The sequence below is a fragment of the Apis dorsata genome, unplaced genomic scaffold (assembly GCF_000469605.1).
Source record: "Apis dorsata unplaced genomic scaffold, Apis dorsata 1.3 scaffold_227, whole genome shotgun sequence".
In the NCBI taxonomy this organism is placed as follows: domain Eukaryota; kingdom Metazoa; phylum Arthropoda; class Insecta; order Hymenoptera; family Apidae; genus Apis; species Apis dorsata.
In genome coordinates this window covers 836,869-845,654 of record NW_006263509.1, presented here as the reverse complement: position 1 = coordinate 845,654, position 8,786 = coordinate 836,869, and positions in this window count along the sequence as shown.

Below are 8,786 nucleotides of genomic sequence, written 5' to 3'. Positions count from 1 at the left end.
AGACGATGTTCGATTACCTGTCGATGCACGTCGATTTCTCGACTCTTGTCAAAAATTCTATCCGATTTTCTTCTCCAATCGTACGATCGAACGAAAAGAATCCAATTTGATCTCTCTACTGGTAGAGTGTACCTTGAAATGAAAAGTATCGAATACTCGTTCGCGTTGGTCTAAGTAATGTAAAATGTAAAATAAAAATTTTGAATTTTGGATTTTGAAGAATCGAATATCAAGTTCGATGTAAGCGAAGATAAATGTATCGCGTTTGAAACTTTGGGTTATTATAGAAGATAGTTTGTATATCTAGTTGCCGATCTCTGCAAATGATTTTCGTGTGAGAATGGATGTGAATCAGTATTATTAATTAATCGTGCAAAAACTCGGATCTTCGAGTTTCTATACTGCGTGTGTGTATCGTTGTCGAGGAAATGCACAAAAATTTGATCGATCTCTCGCGATCGATGTTAATTTTACGAATGATTCGTAGAAAGAATGAGCGAAAATGGGAGAAAAAAATTTCTAATAATTCTAGGTTTAATATAGTTCGTCACAATATTTAATCTCTTGTCATCGTAAACGCAATGAAGGATTCGCTATTGTCATTTGATCCATCGTATTTTTTTCTTTCTTATCAATTTCTTTTTTTTTTTTTTTTTTTAAATTTTTTTTTTTTTTTTTTTTTTTTTAACAAATCTCGATGTCTATTTTACGGTAAATGTGATATATTAAAAAAAGAAAAAAAAAAAAAAGAATGAGAGAAAAAGAAAAAATGAAAATTCGCGTATTCAAAGGTAGTAGTACAATAGACAAATATTAGAGACTATTTTTGTAACTCTTTGAGATCGTAAGATTTAATTGAAAAGAGAAAAAAGAAAAAAACATGCTCGAAGCGTTTTTTAATTGTACAAGGATGAGGATGGCACATGGAGGATGGCCATTTGAATATTTTGAGAAGGAGTCGATTGAAATATTTAAGAAAGAACGATTTCAGAAGAGGATAATTATAAAATAATATAATATTCCTCATTTCATCACTATAGTATAATATAATCAAAAAATTATTAACTATCATAATAGAGGTGACATCAAGTTCATGATACAAGAAAACTTAAAAAAAAATACTGGATGTAGAAGAAAAATGGGAATTTTTTATACCAGAAATCGTAATTTTTGTTAACTTTGACGACGACAACAATCCGAAACAACACACAGAACAAGATATTTCGCGTAAAATAATGGACGAGATCTTTCGTATGGGGAACGAAACTAAAAACGTTGCGAACTCAGAACGTTAAATAGCACGCGGCACTCTACTTTCAGCGTACGATCGATACTGCAAGTGATTCTTAATACCGGGTCTGTCTACTTTTAGAAAATTTTTGTGATAGTTTTATCGATAATCGCGTAACACACCGTGAAATCACCGTGTTCACATTTTTTATTACCTACTACTACTTTATTTATTTTTTTATATATCAAGTTTAGCGTTTAGACGGTTAAAATTACGGAGGAAGTTTATAAAATTTATTTTTTTAAGAAAGGAGAAGTGATAAAATTAAAAAAAGGACCTTCACTTTTGAGTCGAACAAGTTTGTTCAAGAGATAAACGTTCGCGTGGATAAACCGGGATATACGTTATATAAGAGATTAGATCTGTGAGAACTCGCTATACTCTATTATATTATTCTACATTTTATACACGTTACGTTTGATACTAAACGTTTATAGAGTTTCTCATAATAAATGAGGAGATAATCAATCTGCGCGGAAAAATTAATAATTGTAGCATAAACGATATTCAATGTTTTTCTTTCAGAGAAAATAGATTTTATAAATACAAGAAATGTTATCACATATCTGCCATGTTTATGCGTAGAACATAAAACAAGCTTATATTATTCATATAAAACAATGTTTTCAAAGAGAAAATATTTCAAGGAAGAATATATATAACTCGCAAAAGTTATAAAAACGATTTTGCCAAAAAAAAAAAAAAAAATAAGAAAAGAAAAAGAAAAAAAAAAGAATAAATTCTAAAATGAATTATTCCTAAATTTTTTTTAGTAAATTTTTCAAGCAGCATCTCCTCTTCTCTATCTCTTCTGGTTAACATCTGTTATAACAACTCTGCGCACAGCACACCAGTGGACGCGTTTACACCGAAGTGACAATATCGATTCCTCGTTGCAACCACGCAAAGTGTTTTAAACCTCGTGATAAAACGTCACGGCGATGATAATCAAAACTATGAATCAACGTGGTCGCCAATCAGAGTCTGATGCCACAGAGATTCACGCGTGCCCCGATTAAAACATGGCTGCGATTCTCTATCCAAATATGTTCGCGTGATCACGAAATACTGTTCGAAACACTGCGTATTACAAAGCATCGCGTGCGTGTATACACTTGTCGGAAGAAATATAGTGGCGCTGATAAACTTGGCGAATTTAAGTCAAAGGAAACTATGTTAAAGGAAATCTGATGAATTATTATTAATTGTTGAATGGAAATCGTTTGTTGGATTTTTCATTTCACTAATTTTAATTTTAATTTTGTCAAATGATATAACATTCTTAATTATATTTGAAACAAAATTTTTTTTTTTGATCGAGTCAAATATTTATTCCAATATGATGATACTTTATTATTCTTGAATTTTTTCGAAAAGAAATCTTCTTTATGAAAAAATGTCGCGTAATATTTTTTACTTATTCTTCCACGCAGAACTTATTTTTCTACTCTCTTTCTTTCTTTCCCTCTTTCTCTCTTTCTCAGGTCATCGACATTGCTCGACTTCTTTTGAATTTCCGCTGAAACGCACTAAAACATCGTTCTGAGAATGCACTATATTTCTTCAAACTCGAGTACATCTGTGCATAATATATTTTAAAGAGAGGAGCGCGCAAAAGAGCGCGTGATATTCGGTGAAAAGCGACTGTTCGCTTGTTTAAGAAAGATGCAAAGAGAAAAAGGTAAGGAGAAAATGACAAAAAGGAAAAGATAAAATGGTAGGAAAGAAAAAGAGAAGAATTCCTAATCGGAGGCTATACACATGTATATTATTGTTGGAAAGACTTTTTTTTTTAAGTATTTAAGAGATTATAGAACATTCTGTACAATTCGAGCTGTGTATAATCTTAATCGCTGTGCATCCGTGGAGGAACATAATAATATTTAAACGCGTGTCTGTATCCGTGTCTGTATTTCTGTGCAACAATGTAAATGATTGCAGTTGCAGTTTAATGGATCTTAAAAAAAAAAAAAAAAAAAAAAAAAAAACCAAACAAAAAAAAAATTTTTTTTTTGTTTGGTTTTTTTTTTTTTTTTTAAAACCACTAAACCGCGGGTTTCTTTCTGGTTTTTTTTTTTTTTTTTAAAACCACTAAACCGCGGGTTTCTTTCTGGTTTTTTTTTTTTTTTTTAAAGCCCAAATACAACGCAGCCAAAAATTATTGTTGTTGTGTTGGTGGGGTTTAGGGGTTTAAAAAAAAAAAAAAAAAAAAAAAACAAATATAAGCTAACCAACTAACAGAATTCTAGTTATTAGGATTTTAATCAAGCGTCTTCGTCTTTAAAAGATCTTTAAAGATGGCTTCTAAACGCGAGAAGATATCACCATCGTTTCGAGAAATATTCGAATCGTATCGTGCAAACTGATCGCGTGGCCATCGATGTTTGATCTGTAAAATCGTGTTCGAACAGAACGATAGAGGTAGAGAGAGGTTGAAATGAATTTTGTACGAGCAGGATGGTTCGTTTGTTAAAATCGAGTTCTCGGGATATACAAGATTTAGTTTGAATTGTGAATCGATTGGATGATATGCCAAATAATTTTTTTACGAATTTTATTAAAAAAAAAAAAAAGATGTTGCAAAGAATATAAATTTCGAATGATAATTATATTATAATGAGAATAAAAGAGTTAAAATCGCAATAAATTATTTACGAGTGACGAATTTCATTTGGATTCCATCTTGCAAATTTCTAATCTAAAACATTGAAAGACAAAATTTTATTTTTATATTGTGTGTATTCTTACCTTTATATCCGACTCATTGCATATTCATAGAAGTTGTAATTATTGAGACTGTTCGCGGTTGATCGTCATTATTCAACATAATAACAAAGAAGTAGAATCAAGGATAAATATCATAATTTGCCATTAGCGTCTTTCAATTTCCAGGAAACGCGAGTTATTCAATCGGAATTGTATTTGTTATGGAAAAAAATTAAAAAATTTTTCTTAGAAATAATGCGAAAAGACGAAACTTACTGGTCGATGCGAGAAATCATCGAGATTGGAGATTGCTTCTTACACATAGTGTCTTGTACCTGCATCTTTAGCTTATTAAGTCCCGAAATTTGGACAATTAAAATACGCAGAAATAAAATTATTTTAAATAATTTAACGAAAGATTTTTATAATTTTTTTTTTTCTTAACGTTTTCTATGATTTTTTTTTTCCAGATTTCGGGATTTATGCGTTTACGTTAAGTTAAGCCATAGTGAATAGATGGTTGCAGTAAACTAGAAAGTGTTACGATTATATAAAAGTTACGATAGATGATAATTTTTTACTGGTATTGTTTTCGATTCTTGCTAAATGCCACATTAACGATTTTAAGATAGTTACAAATGATAGGCTGAATCGGTTTCACGCTTTTAGCTGATTTTAACAAACAGTTGTACCTGGATCACGTTGTTCGTTCGTATCGAGTAAAACATGCGTTTTGTGCACGTATTTCTGATAATGAGTGTATTAGATGTGTCGTATCAATCTCTTGCTCCATTCATAAATGTTCAAGTTATTGGAACGTTTATTATAAGAAAAAAATGTATGCAATTAAAATTTATGATTTGCACCAAATATTAAATTTTTATTAAATATAATAAAAGTATCCTAAGACTTTTGAACTTTTAATATTAGATTTTTTTAAATAGTAGATTAAAATTTTATTTTTTTAATTTATTCATTCTTTACATACATTTAGAACCAAAGAAAAATAGGATTATTATTAACCAATGAAAATGTTTTCTAACCTGTTTTATTGTTTTATCTTTTAAGCGAAGAATGTAAAAATATTGAAACATGTAAACTTGATGGCCGCGATACTGACAAGTTTTATCATCGGTGTTATTAAAGTACATTATGACCGAAGTAAAAAGCCAGTGCAATTAATTCGGTTCAATCTTTTCCCCGCAACACCTGCCACGAGGCTCACGGTTTTAGAGTCCGGCAACAACTTTGCGAATATAAAGTCTTTCTCTCGCGTGACTGCGGGCAAATTTAGTTATGTTATACGAAATGATACCAATCTACGTGTACGTAATATCTTTTGTTCGAAAGAAGAATCGAGAAGTCTGTGAAATTTATCTCTTTTTTTCTCTCTCTCTCTCTGTCTCTCCTCCTTTTCACAAGGATTTTCAAAGTTACGCGACACGATTTCCAAATGCAAACTCGATCTATTGTAAAATTAATCGAATTTGTTTTTTTAGTTTTGAAATTTGAAAATTTAAATACGATTTAAATTTTAATCGGATTAAAAAAGAAAAAAAATAAAATTGAAATTATTAAATTCAATCGAATGAAAAATCTGTGATGTATTTTCATTAAAAATTTGAATCTAGTTGTCGAATTTAAATCCGAAATTTAAATCGGATTTAAATTTAAAATGTCAAATCGATATCCGCTCTTTGTGAAATTGTTTGATCAAGCGTTTTCGATGTTAGGTCGTGTTTTAGTGGCCAGCTCAAACCTCCTACGACTCTCTGCAAAACAAGAGCATTGAAAATAGCTGATTTGCTCTGTGAACCGAAAAATCGTTGAATATTATCTCGTCCTCGTTAACTATTCTGAATCGATTGAAACGATTTCATTTCTTTCTTTAATTTCATCTAAATTTACGCATTGATTGTGCAAACGTAAAAATTAAAAAAAAAAAACGACTGATGATTGATAAGATTTAATTTATATAATAATATATAATAATAATATATACATGTATCTGCTTTTTTTTTCATCATATATATATATATAATTATTTTAAAATAAACAATAAATATATAAAAAATGTTCTTCTGAACATTAAAAATCTTATTTAAACGACACACCTAATATGCTTATGCGCAGCATTACAAGACGAACACGTGCCTCGGTGCCGTATTTAATGCCATTTAAGTACAACATTACGCGTTCAACGCTTAAAGCTTATTATATAATCGATACAATGTTACGTTCGCGATTGCGTTCAAAGATATTTTATTATTCTCGTTCACAAATCGCACAGTATCGCGCACGATTGTGTTCTAAGGAATGATTAATAATCTGAAGAATAGTCGATTGACTAGGAATATTTAGCTTTACTCTTTCTTTGATAAATTTCTCTTTGACTTTTAATATTTACCAGAATAAATTCGAAAGTTCCTGAATTGCATCGAAAGCGTGTAAACTTCTGAGATCTTTTCTTTTAGAGATGTTATAATGTAATTTTCATAATTCGGATTAAGATAATTGAAAGTCATTTAATTGAATTTCTTTTTTTTTTGTGTCTGATTAAATGAAGTCTTGAAGAAAATAAATCGTTATATCGAATAAAAACTGTTTAGATGAATTGAATTTTATTATGTATTGCATAAATCTTAAGAGAAATTAAATTTTAATACTTATTGTCTTATGGAAAGTCGAAATTCTTACATTTTTTAAAAAAAACTATCTTTAAAATTATATTAAAACTTTTGATTTTTAGAAATTAATTACTCGTGTATTAAAAAAAAAAGACAATTTCTTTTAAATTTATATAATATTTTAATTTTATTAGAGTCTTTTCTTTTGTAAATATAATTTTTCATTGTACATGTAAGATTTATAAAAATTGTTTTATATCCAATGTAACCACAATTCGATCTCAATTTTCAATACAAATATAGATTTAATTTTACACTACACCCTCGTGCTTTCCTCTGAAAAAGTTCGTTCTGATGGACCAATCATAATCATCGCAATACATCGTTTAAATGTATCGCGTCTTTAAATAACAGATAAAATTTGTATAAGATTCATCTACCTATTTATGTTCATATTTCTTTTCTCGCATAATGTATTTTATGTATTTTCGTTACGCTTGACGAGCCATCGATAAGTGGAAACGCGTTCGAAGCGGATGAAGAGGCGTTTCGCGGCAAACAGAAGCGTTTACGAGTTGCTACACGTTTATGTAACGCCTCTGACAAGCGTCAAGCAGTTGTTTTTTTGCACAAAATCATTTATGAGAACGCCATGACAACGTTCCATGACGTGGAAACATAATTAATGCATCGATGATCGCTGATACAGTCTGCCATCATTGCTCCTTATATAGGAATCTTATGCATAAAATGTACGTAATTTATTAACTGTTGATTCAGACTTGATATATGCTATGTGAACTATGTTACATTATAATGTAAATAAATAAGCTAATATAATTAATATAATTTTTACGTGTTAAATTGTAAATCTAATTATAATATGGATAATATATAAATAAAATGAATTTGATTGTTAAAATTACTTCTGATTCAATTTATATATCTAATGAAAGAAATATGATATAATAATATTCTGATTGATTATTTCGTATTTCCAGTCACGAAAATGTTATAATGTTATTCCATGAAATTATATATTATATATTATTTAATACGAATGAAATAACATCCCATTTTAGAGTGATCGATGATACTTGGTGCTCAGCTATACAAAACTGAATAAATTTAATTAATAAAATCATCATGAACAAAAAAAGGGATGTTTTTCTTTCGATAAATGGCAGACTGCAGCGAAATATCGAATATGATCTCTAGAAAGCGACGAATGGCGTTCTTTTGATAAAAATACAATTCTATGAAAAATAATATTGTTCTTGCGTTTGCATAAAATACAATTGCAAATATGTACATTGTTCTCGATTGCATGCATGAAAACTTAAAGTATAAAAATATGAATAACAGAAAAAGAAGGCGGCAGAATGATGTTGATCGGTATTAATTATGATAATTGCGTTTATGTTTAAGTATTTCGATATATTGGATTGGTGATGAATGGATGTGAAAATGATACGCTTGGATCCATTGAAATATTTATTATCCTCTTCATGCTATTGCGCGAAGAATAATTTTATTCCTTGAAAAAAATACACGTAGAGAATATTTTTTATTCACCTATCTAAAAAGAAAAATATGCAAAAATGAAAAAAAGATTTTAAGAGTTTAAATACAGTTAATAGTTTTTATAAAAATTCATATATTCTATATGCATATTAAAATTACTTGATAGTTATATATTTTAAATTTTTTATATAATATTACGTACGAATTGTTTGTGTTAATATCTTCATTACTTAATATCATAGGAACTTCTTAAATTGAAAAACTGTATTCTTTACATTGAAGTGCTTCTAAGTGCTTCCTGAAAAAAATTTTCTATTAGTGGAAAACGAATATTTATTACTTGTATATAATTAAGTCATTCTTTCCTTTTAATTTTTCGAATTTGAATTAATGAAAAATTAAATTAAAAAAAAAATAACAAAAGAAAGAAAATGGCTTAATTAATTTATCATTAAAATCATCGATTCCTCCTGAAATATCGTCATTTATAATCGCGTGTTGACTTTTCACAAAATCCTTTGAAATTTTAGCGAGCGTGAAAAGAACGAGGAAATCGAATGGAGATCGTAAAAGAAAGAGCGTGACGAGGATAATAATGAACGATTCGATCGATCCTATCGTTTCTAGTGAAATGGCCG